Source organism: Carassius carassius, chromosome 15, assembly GCF_963082965.1.
Source record: "Carassius carassius chromosome 15, fCarCar2.1, whole genome shotgun sequence".
NCBI classification, from domain to species: domain Eukaryota; kingdom Metazoa; phylum Chordata; class Actinopteri; order Cypriniformes; family Cyprinidae; genus Carassius; species Carassius carassius.
In genome coordinates this window covers 3,590,153-3,602,857 of record NC_081769.1, presented here as the reverse complement: position 1 = coordinate 3,602,857, position 12,705 = coordinate 3,590,153, and the positions used below count along the sequence as shown (strand labels likewise).

Genomic DNA, 12,705 nt, shown 5'->3' with positions numbered 1-12,705 from the left:
AGTCTGTGCTGAGATCACGGATAACTCTAACGCAAGTCAATGACACTCATCTTCCGTGGCCCACACACGGATGCAGTCTCACGGCAGTTCGTGATTTGGGCACGTAATTTAATCTATTTATTCGTGGCATGGACACGTTTATTTCGTTATTTTCGTGATTGCAGCACGTTTTTTTTAAACTAATGCATTTCAATTGGAGGCATCTTTCGTGCATCAGCACGATACTTTCTGATTAATTAATTTTTTTCCCCCACAGGACAACAGAAGAAACTTACTGAAACTTTTTTTTTTTTAAATCGGAGCTTAACTTACTGTAACAAAACTGAGCAACATACTGTATTGCTGGTGACAAAAACACAAACTTAAAACTTTTTTTGCTGTAAAATGCACAATGGTTCTTTTTTTACTTTTTTTATTGATTTTTATTTTTTTCATAGGCCTAGATTTTTTTTAAATTACAGATATCAATATCAAGTCCTTGACACATAACTGTAACACATTTTCACATTTAGAAACAATATAGTTTAAATAAAAAGAAAAAATAAATAAATAAATAAATAATCTAGCAGAGATCTTTTTTTTTTTTTACTTTAGACTCTAAAGTTTAAAGTTTTTATTAAGGTTATTGTAAAGGCTGCTTAAAAATGCTGTTGCTGATGAGCCGCTGATCGCTGTCAGATTCTGCGATATGAATGTCCGCGTTGGATTGTCGCTAATGGGCTTAGAATGAGCCCCGCTCGGCCTGTGTTCTGGCTTACTGTAATATTTCACCGGTAATAAGACCGAAATAATATAATTAAAATAAAGAAATGAATCAATACAATGATAACATCTAAATAAATGTTGATAGATGTAGCCTTATAGTTTTAAAAATATCAATAAACAGCAAATCAACACAGCTTCGAAATAATAACCGAAAAAGACCTAAATAATAATAATACATAATTAATTTACAGCACCGCCACTTCCACCACGCGCATCACGCGCTTTGCGTCAACCCATTCACTCCCAAAGCGTCAAAAACTGAAGGCTGGTCAAGCGCCTCTAGCGTCACTGACATGAGATGTTTATCGCTATGAAATCACGTTCAAGAAGTCTCATTCAGCACACATCGCGATACTTGCCATCAGTTTACAAGAGCCGCAGGTGGGGTGAGTAGTAGTAAATATGCTCTTTTAATGCCTGTTATAAAATGTATTCTGTCTTCTTTATTAATCAGATGAGCGCCTTATGTTTACTCTCTGTATTATATCGGTCATCCGAGGCTGTCTTTGAGTTTCATTGTGTTTAACTAAATGAACACAGCTGCTAACTGGGGTGATTAAACTCTATCTGTCACGTGACGTGCCATAGACCTGGGATCCGTTTTATATTCATTTCAGGTTCAAAGATGGAAGTTGTATTTGTAGTAAAATCATGGTAACCATGACACCTACAATAGTAGGTCAAACCCAGTAAACAAGACATTTACCATGTTTTTTACCACAGTAACTGTAGTTTTACTATGGTTTCGTGATAGCACAATAATCACCAAAATAACTATAGTTGTACCACTGTAATGATAGTGTTTAAATGTGCTTTTATATGACATATTTCACAGTAATCACATTTACTGTACCATGCTTGTAATACCTTTCTAATGTAAAAAAAAAAAAAAACACATTTTTCCCATCTTGCAGTTCATTCATATTAGTTTATATCTTAAATATTTTGCTCACAGATCACTATTAACATTCTGTATATAATTCTGTTTTATTTTCTCTCCCCTTGTATTTATTTTTTAGCTGAAAAGACGTAAAGGAAGCAGTCGTCCCAGTCGTGTTTGTGGAGAGGTATTCCTTCAGAAATGGAGAAGACAGAAAGCTGCAGAGGCAGGTTGGTCTGTGACTGTGATAGTTTGTTCCTTTTATCAAACATTCCTGCTGTTATCATTTGCACAGCATTTGTTGTTTCTTAAACTGTTGTACGGTCCAAATACCCACACTTGCCATCTTTGCACATTTTCTTTATTTGGCCCAAGTGAGCATGAAGATCCCAAGTGTGTGTCGATCTTAACATGACAAAGTTCGTTTCAACTTTGCATTTTAAAATAAACTTCTAAATGTTTTTCCAATAGTCCCTATTAAAGATGACAATTTAATTTGTGGTGCTTCTAATTAAGTGATAAAAAGAAGTTACAAATGATGTACAAAATAAATATACTTTTCTGTGCACCAAGAAATTATTCTCAATATCTAATTATTATTATTAATATTTCACATACATTGGAAAGGTTTGCGTGACCTCCTGTGAGATCTCTGCAAAAAGTCTCACGATTAATTCCAAAACATGATGCATGATGGGATACACTAAGCGTTGTAAAGCGCTCCGGAGCAGTATTGGAGAGGTTTAGTTTGTGTTAAGGATGCTGCGCTTTGGCATTATTAAGACCGGGGACAGTCTTGTGCATGCACTGTCACATACACACACTCTCAAGGGACCTCAAGTGTGGGTATTTGGAAAGGGGAAAAGTCTTTAAAATGATCCCTAAATACAGTCGCACATCAAAGTCTTAATAATTCACTAATTCAATTTAACACTTGTATGATATTGTACAAGCCCCTGGACAATCTCATCTGACACTGTCACAATATTGGAAAATCACACAGTCAGAAAGTTTATATTGTTCATTGGCTTCTCATTAAATTACTTCAAATAAGCCCCATCAGTTCATGTTCCCACTATACGTGATCTCCACGAGTAGAAATGCTAGTTTAATGTGTCACGTGATATATATTAAATCTTTGATTAATTTGTCAGAACCAGATCAATTACACTACTGATAACAGCCCTATTAGCATGTATTAATTTTTAAACCAACTCATATGAATATAGCTTGCTATTAATGACTTATACAGCAATTAATTATACAGCATCTTTGCAGAGGATGCTTTCATGGTCTAAAAAATAATGTATAAGTAATGAATAAGTTGCATGTAATGAAATAATATTTCTGTCTTACAGGATTGTTTGCAGATAATGCTGCTCTTCTTTTTCAGAAGTTTTTGGTGAGCCAACCCTCACACACCTTCCTAAAAACTAAAAGAGCTATTACTGAGTCTCAGTGAATCTTGCCATGATCAGCTCTTCCCAGGTACCTTTTTTTTTTTATATTTTTGAATTAACATTTACTCATCAAATGCTCTGGTCTGAATCTTACTTTAAATTAACTTAATTATATGTTTAATGAGCAATATTAATTACACACAGAGTAAGTAGAGATTATCTTGTTTCACAGAAGAGAAGGAAGACCAAGGAAATGATTTGCTCAGGATGAGGAATGAAGACGGCCATCTTGTGCTCAAACAAACAGAAGTCCACTGGTATGTGTGTGTTGAAGCAATGCTGTGTTATGTGTTACAGCACTTTATGATGATCTCTCACAGGACTGGTCATGTCAGCCGTGATTATTCTTTCCAATGTTTTTATTGTTATGTTATTTTATTTGATACAGCTATTATAATTATAGCATGTTAGCAAAGTGTGACTGAAACATTTTTAATCTTAAGTTTTTAAAAAACACTACCTGTTTTTCTTAAAAGCATACAAGTGCCATAAAAGTGGTTTAATTGATATAAACACCAATTGACATTATCTCATTGTATTGTAAACGTTGTGTTATAAATTGTGGATTGATATTTGATTGGTTTGAAGCAAGGCCTTACACTCCACAGACTAAAACACATTTGTGAGAGAAGTCAGGAACTTTGGAGAGAGATTCTAGAGGAAGAAAACACATTTACTGCAACATTAGATCGATTCTAGAGTCTCTGAGAACTACATATGCTAATGGAGTCTCATGAGCAAGACCTTTGCCTCTGTAATTTTTTCTTAATTCTTGCAGAATTAAATTGTTTATTGCAATACTTTAACAATTTCACTTTGCACAGATGATCTCATCAGCCAAATGAGGGGTTTTGATCAAGTGATGCTCTTGAAAGGAGTGAAAGAAGAGGATGTGGTAAATTGTCTTCAGAGAAAAGGCTTCTCAAAAGGTCTTAAAACAGCTTGAAGAATGGTAAGTGTACAGTAGTACAAGGGTCATAGTTGCTCACCCTGCTAAAATCACACAGAACATAAGCTGAGCTCTCTGTCCATTAAACAACTTCATCTGGATTGTTTGTTACACTTTGACCAGGTCTGGGATCTTAGGACTGAGAGATCCTCTGGCTGAGAACATGCTACACCACATCGGTGCTGGATATCAACCACAAACTGTTTCCAGACACGAGAGAAGAAGATCACGATGGGGAGATGAAACCAGTTTAGATGTGATGATAAGGAATCATTATTTTCTGGAACAGTATCACATGTCTTATATGTACTGTATCGCATGATCTGAATCACAGTTGACTGGATGGGATTGTGTGACTTTTAAGGACATTTCATCACTCATCTGTGTGAACTGATTAATATATGAGGTTAATGTATTTTTGATGATAAATAATTATTTTCCTTGAATCTTATTTGTCTTGATGCTACTTTTATCATCTTTATATTCTATGCTTCAATAAAATGAAAATGGTGAATATTGTGTTCTGAAGATTCTTGGTAAATACATCATTTTACTAGGTAGGCTCATATGTGTTTATTTTAGACTTGGAAAAACTACATATTATTAATTATCGGGATTATTTTTTACTTAAGACATAAAAATATTTGATCAGATTAATGACATCTGGGACATCAATACACCAGAAAGTTATTATTGTTTATATTTAGTAACAAATGCCAATTGTTTTGTGAAAGAAAGGGAGTTACGAGATTAATTATTTTGCATTACAAGATGTTGCCATGGGCTTTATTGTTACAAACACTTGAGGGATAACTGAGAATGTAGCAGGAATGATCAATGTTTATCTTGAACTGCATTAAAACCAAGAGCATGCACATTACTGATGTCCAGTACCTGAGGAGCAAGATAAGGGGGTGAGGAGGACATTTTTTACACAGATTTTTTCTAATTAGTTTTTCCATGTTTCATCAGATGGCCTCACCATGTCCTGTCAAAAGCTTTACTAGCCATGATGTTAAGATTAGAAAAGTGTGGACTGTGAAAACTGTCAGATATAAATGTGACTCAGCTCAGTTTGTTGTCCATGATGAGGAGAATACATATATGTAGGATTTACTGCCCTTCTACCCCCAGGGGCCCAGTAGCACCTCCTGGAAGAGCCCAAAACTGTACATTTCAAATGGCTGTAAATCAGAGTCAAATTAACATATCAAAGAGAAAATCAGCAGGATTACTACTTATGCTATGCTGATAAAATAATTTTGGGCACAGTTTTCAGAAATAAATGGAAAGGTGGCATAAAGGCATTTTAAATATTGCTCACTAAAATACTAAATTTCATCATGCCTCTCAAATATATCATAGATGTTTACACAGTGAACATATTTATATGTCCAGTTTACCATTAAATATATTATTTATTTCATTTCGTTAATAAAACGTTTTAAACTACATTACCCATAAGCCTCCGTCGTTCTATCTATGGAAAGGCAAAACTAGGCGCTGTTTTTTGTAGTTCATTGAAGTTATTCTTAGGGATAGGGTTAGGATCTCACTAAAAAGGTGATTTTTCTCAACATAGAAACACTTCATTGTTGACTTAATATATTTACTAATGTGATAATAGCAGCAAAACATACTTTTGTAACATGATGCGCTGTTTAATATGGGTTAAAAGATAGTCCAACCACAGACAGTCCTGCGGTGACAAGGAACATTCACAGCCAATGGCATCAAAGCTGAGCAGCGTCATCACACTTCCTTAACCATTTATGGTCATTCATGAGCGCTGTCTTCCGTTTTTCAGCTAAAGGGATAGATTGGTTAACAATAAATTAAATTTGCCACCTATTAGATAGTGTTTTATTAACGTCTACACCTTCTTCCAACAATAATGCAAATACAGAAATTATTGTTATTCAGCTTGACAAAAATTAGGCAATATTGATGTGCACATGTGTATTTACAACTACACATGTGATGAGAACTGCACAGTCACAGTTGTATCTTATCTAACCAATAGATTCATTTCATTCAATTTAAAAGATACATTTTTTTCCTGACCAAAGACAAGTGCATTTACTAATAAAAAGTAAAGAGTGAAATTATTAAGTTATTAAATTATTCACATTTGTTTCTGTGATTTGCCTTGCTTTACCAATTGATCTCTAGGAATAAAAACTGAAATAAAGCATAATGAACATACATAATTTTGTAAGAATTTTCCAGTATTTATTACAGTATTATTATTATTATGTCAAACTCATTTAAAGACAAAGAGCGCATATTACTGCACTGTCACCAAGCTCGTTTTTGAAGAATAAAATTATGAAGAATAAAAAGGCAGTTATGTTGTAAACGTTAACAATTTTCAGTATGCAAATACTTTTATTAAAAAACAAAACAGTATAAATACGGTATATGTCTTTCAGAGAACACCAGAAAAAGATACATTCTCTTTAAAAATTCTATTGACCAAAAAGTGATACAACACAATGTAAATGTTTCAAACTCACAAAATAACATCATGAAGTCATGCATGTCAAGTGTGCAATATCATCTATAAAACTCTATCAGCACATCATCAAATAAACACTGATTGTCCGAACAATGGAAGAAAGATAAAGTGTTCAGGAAAACAAACACCTGCTACATAAAAATGCAGAAATATACCTTTAACAATAACATCATTCACTTCATGACTGGAACTAGGGGATGGCTGTGTATGAATATGTCCTTTACTAAAACTCCCGATGAGAACTGATGCTTTTTTTATGATAAAAGCACCAGAAGTACAGTTTACTGTATGACGCTTGAAAAAGAGAACACAATGCTTTATCAATATGATAAATACTATTTTTAACTATTGTTATCATCACTGGTTCTGTATACAGTACAGTATATGGGTTGCTGGAAGGTCACAATGTATTCATTATAAGCTTATTTAAAACAAAGTTACATCTTCTGCAAAAATCAAACCACTGCAAAGTCTTAAGTCACTGATCCAGGAACCATTTCTGTCTGTGGGGGGGGGGGGGATAAAGAGTTTTAGAGGTGAGTCCTTGTGCATGATGGAGAACTACAGTGTTATCTGCAAACAATCCTGGAAGACAGAAAGGAAGGAAATATTATTTCTTTACATGCAACATTACTGTGTTTTTTTTAGACCATGAAAGCATCCTCTGCAAAGATGCTGTATAATTAATTGTTAAATGCATCCATTTTATAAAAGCAAGTCATTAATAGCAATTTCTAATCATGGAGATCACGTATAGTGGGAACATGAACTGATGGGGCTTATTTGAAGTAATTTAATGAGAAGCCAATGAACAATATAAACTTTCTGACTGTGTGATTTTCCAATATTGTGACAGTGTCAGATAAGATTGTCCAGGGGCTTGTACAATATCATACAAGTGTTAAATTGAATTAGTGAATTATTAAGACTTTGATGTGCGACTGTATTTAGGGATCATTTTAAAGACTTTTCCCCTTTCTAAATACCCACACTTGAGGTCCCTTGAGAGTGTGTGTACGTGACAGTGCATGCACAATACTGTCCCCGGTCTTAATAATGCCAAAGCGCAGCATCCTTAACACAAACTAAACCTCTCCAATACTGCTCCGGAGCGCTTTACAACGCTTAGTGTATCCCATCATGCATCATGTTTTGGAATTAATCGTGAGACTTTTTGCAGAGATCTCACAGGAGGTCACGCAAACCTTTCCAATGTATGTGAAATATTAATAATAATAATTAGATATTGAGAATAATTTAGTAGTAAAACAAAGTGTTGCACGTTTTCTTGGTGCACAGAAAAGTATATTTATTTTGTACATCATTTGTAACTTCTTTTTATCACTTAATTAGAAGCACCACAAATTAAATTGTCATCTTTAATAGGGACTATTGGAAAAACATTTAGAAGTTTATTTTAAAATGCAAAGTTGAAACAAACTTTGTCATGTTAAGATCGACACACACTTGGGATCTTCATGCTCACTTGGGCCAAATAAAGAAAATGTGCAAAGATGGCAAGTGTGGGTGTTTGGACCGTACAACAGTTTAAGAAACAACAAATGCTGTGCAAATGATAACAGCAGGAATGTTTGATAAAAGGAACAAACTATCACAGTCACAGACCAACCTGCCTCTGCAGCTTTCTGTCTTCTCCATTTCTGAAGGAATACCTCTCCACAAACACGACTGGGACGACTGCTTCCTTTACGTCTTTTCAGCTAAAAAATAAATACAAGGGGAGAGAAAATAAAACAGAATTATATACAGAATGTTAATAGTGATCTGTGAGCAAAATATTTAAGATATAAACTAATATGAATGAACTGCAAGATGGGAAAAATGTGTTTTTTTTTTTATTTACATTAAAAAGGTATTACAAGCATGGTACAGTAAATGTGATTACTGTGAAATATGTCATATAAAAGCACATTTAAACACTATCATTACAGTGGTACAACTATAATTATTTTGGTGATTATTGTGCTATCACGAAACCATAGTAAAACTACAGTTACTGTGGTAAAAAACATGGTAAATGTCTTGTTTACTGGGTTTGACCTACTATTGTAGGTGTCATGGTTACCATGATTTTACTACAAATACAACTTCCATCTTTGAACCTGAAATGAATATAAAACGGATCCCAGGTCTATGGCACGTCACGTGACAGATAGAGTTTAATCACCCCAGTTAGCAGCTGTGTTCATTTAGTTAAACACAATGAAACTCAAAGACAGCCTCGGATGACCGATATAATACAGAGAGTAAACATAAGGCGCTCATCTGATTAATAAAGAAGACAGAATACATTTTATAACAGGCATTAAAAGAGCATATTTACTACTACTCACCCCACCTGCGGCTCTTGTAAACTGATGGCAAGTATCGCGATGTGTGCTGAATGAGACTTCTTGAACGTGATTTCATAGCGATAAACATCTCATGTCAGTGACGCTAGAGGCGCTTGACCAGCCTTCAGTTTTTGACGCTTTGGGAGTGAATGGGTTGACGCACAGCGCGTGATGCGCGTGGTGGGAGTGGCGGCGCTGTAGTATATTATTTATGTATTATTATTATTTAGGTCTCTTTCGGTTATTATTTCGAAGCTGTGTTGATTTGCTGTTTATTGATATTTTTAAAACTATAAGGCTACATCTATCAACATTTATTTAGATGTTATCATTGTATTGATTCATTTCTTTATTTTAATTATATTATTTCGGTCTTATTACCGGTGAAATATTACAGTAAGCCAGAACACAGGCCGAGCGGGGCTCATTCTAAGCCCATTAGCGACAATCCAACGCGGACATTCATATCGCAGAATCTGACAGCGATCAGCGGCTCATCAGCAACAGCATTTTTAAGCAGCCTTTACAATAACCTTAATAAAAACTTTAAACTTTAGAGTCTAAAGTAAAAAAAAAAAAAAAAAAAAGATCTCTGCTAGTTTATTTATTTATTCTTTTTATTTAAACTATATTGTTTCTAAATGTGAAAATGTGTTACAGTTATGTGTCAAGGACTTGATATTGAATTCTGTAATTTAAAAAAAAACCTAGGCCTATGAAAAAAATAAAAATCAATAAAAAAAATTAAAAAAAGAACCATTGCGCATTTTACAGCCAAAAAAGTTTTAATGTGTGTTTTTGTCACCAGCAATACAGTATGTTGCTCAGTTTTGTTACAGTAAGTTAAGCTCCGATTTAAAAAAAAAAAAGTTTCAGTGAGTTTCTATGGGGTTAGAATTGTTGCATTATTCCAAATAAATAGATTATGATCCACAAATAAATGTAACGAGATTCACAAAAATATATCAAATTCACAAATGAATATAAAGAGTTTCACAAAAAAAATTAAAACTCACAAATAAATAAAATGAGATTTGCAAATAAAAAAAAATATATTTACAAATGTGTTTAATGTCACAAACACAACTCTACCTGGTATTTATTTGTGAACCGCTGTCTGTGCATTTGTAAATCACTGCACGCATTTGTGGATCGGTTCCTGTGCATTTGTGGATTTGAAACACTTCTAGCGTCGACGTGCAGATAAATCCACAAATAAGTGGACTCCACCCACCGTTTACTCAAGCCAATCAAATAACGGCCACATTGAGCTGACCAATCGTAGCACGTTATCGCTTCAACCAATCACGTTTTGGCTTACAGCCAGGGGAACTGCGGGAATAGACACCGAACTTGAGACCAACAACAGACAGTCAGGGCATTTCTCAATACCAAGTTCGCAGAGTCTGGACTTCCGTCCTTCCGAGTTTGGACATGCCAAGTTGGACTCAGAAGAACGAACTCTCGAGGACGGGAGGACGCGAGTCCAGTCATTCTACAAATGGAACGGCAGCGTACTTGATAGCTTCACTCAGCATGCATGTTTTACTTGAATTAACTTCTTTTTTATTTTCAATATATTAAATATATTAGTATTAAAAAACTAATATTTACCTACTCTGATTATTTTCACTTTATATTTATAATGAAATTGAATATAATATTAAACGACTGTCTCTTTTTTATTTTAAAAACTATTAAACATTAATATGTGGTTCAGGTAACATTAATACTGTGATTATATTTACGTCGTTCAAAATAAATAAAATATGTGGAAACAACTGCCTCTTTTCATTAAGAACAATCTAGCAATAAACCCACTCAGCTACAATTTAAATAATACGGTTGAAAAGTGTAAATCAATTGTAAATAAGTGTAAATCAAAATGGAACAGCTTAGGATTGCCATTGCAATTGCTATTTATCAAGATGCTGAAGAGGAGGCTGCCGAACGGAGGAGACGAATCCTTCAAAGAAAAGCCAGGATGCAGCGGAGGATGGCGAAGAGACGTGCCATATTAGCATGTCTCTCTAGCATTGTACGTTTTTCTAATTATTCTTTCTTCATAAACTGCCCATATACTTATGTGGACTTAGTTAGGTATATCCAAATGAAAAGTCATAATAAAAATTTATTATAATGTATCATATAGGCACCCTATCAACAGACTACAAAGTACGATCTCACAAAAAGTTATGTAAACTATTGCAGGGATGTAATGAGACAACATTAGATTTTTCAGTATACCAAATAAACTGACAAGTACAATAGGTTTGACAGTTGATAACATTTAAATTAACTAGCTTACACTTCACACACCTTTTATTTGTCTTTGTGGTGCTCAAATAAGTTTATAGTTTATCATCTTTATATAGCTAGGTGCACATCATATTACTGCATTAACACAAACAGGACAATTTAATATCTATAATAATCATATAGGCTACAACTTTTAGACTCTGGGATGAATGTTGTGCTAGAGCTTATCAATAAATGAATGAAACCGAAATAGAGTATAAAGAAATACTTCACGAAAAGAGCAAATGTTAGAGGGAGATTTAATTATGGCAGATTTTAGTAAATTTTAGACAAAATCCTTAAAACAACTGAGTATATAGCTTATATTAAATCCAAAAATATAATAAATACAATGCAACGACAGTACATATAGTAACAACTTTTTAAAAGCAATACATATAACAAATACATAATACAACAAAAGTAAAAACATTCTTAATATATTATCTATATATTTTAACAGGAACAAAGTCCCACTCGCAGGTATTCACAGATCAATGACCAGGTACCAATCCTGGTCAAGTTTTTTTCTGGAGAGGATTTAAAGCCAGCTTTCAGGCTCTCCAGGAACAGCATCAACATGCTGGTACAGATGCTGCCCCGTCAAAAAGCCCATGGATGGAGCCGTGAAATTGAAGTACTTGTTACGGTTTATTGGCTTGCCTGTTGAGCATCCTACAGGGTCACATCAGATGACTTCAGCATGCCACTTTCAACAGTTTGTAGGACTGTTCACAATGTTGTGGAGGAGATGATGACCATCCTCCACAAAATTATTCATTTTCCAAAAGCAGAGGAAATGGATGAGGTGGGGGGCCTTGCTGGCCATGAGGCATTCCGCTGTGCTGCTGGTGCCACATCAGGATTGTTCCTCCTGCAATGCCACAAAAAAGATGCTACATAAATAGAAAGATCTTCCCTTCCATCATTCTACAGGGCACCTGTGATGCTAAAGGCATATTTATAGATGTGTATATTGGCAATCCAGGCTCTGTACAGGATGCCCTTGTGCTGCGCAGATCACCAATGTACCAGCAGGCTTTGTATTCACCAGCTGGATACTATCTTTTGGGAGATGGGGGATACCCTTGCTTGCAGCATCCTATTGCAATCATGACCCCATACCGCCAGCCTGTCGCAAGTAAGAACACTTTTTTATGTCAGACAGACAGACACACACACACGATAAACCAAATTTTTACTGTTATGAATTTGCAATACACTACACATTTTCTACACGATTTTTGATTAACAGGCCAAGTTGAAGCCCGATACAACAGGCATTATGCACAAGCACGGAACATCATCGAGCGCACTTTTGGGATGTTAAAAACTCACTGGCGTGCAATTTTCTTGCGGGCCCTAGAGATCAGGCCACTGTTCGCCCCAAAGGTGATTGGTGCCTGTTGTATCCTCCACAACATCTGTGTGATGGGAGGTGATCTCTTGGAGGAGGAGGAGGAAAGCCAAGGACAAGAAGA

At 34.9% G+C, this 12,705-nt stretch overlaps 1 long non-coding RNA gene across 1 annotated transcript; it reads left to right on the top strand.

Annotated features, from left to right (window-relative positions):
• The first annotated feature begins 3,011 nt into the window (after positions 1 to 3,011).
• On the top strand, positions 3,012 to 4,352 carry LOC132157644 (uncharacterized). Its single transcript, XR_009437567.1, has 4 exons — positions 3,012 to 3,133; positions 3,278 to 3,362; positions 3,930 to 4,057; positions 4,178 to 4,352. It is a non-coding gene; the product is annotated as an uncharacterized LOC132157644 (long non-coding RNA).
• The last annotated feature ends 8,353 nt before the right edge of the window (positions 4,353 to 12,705 follow it).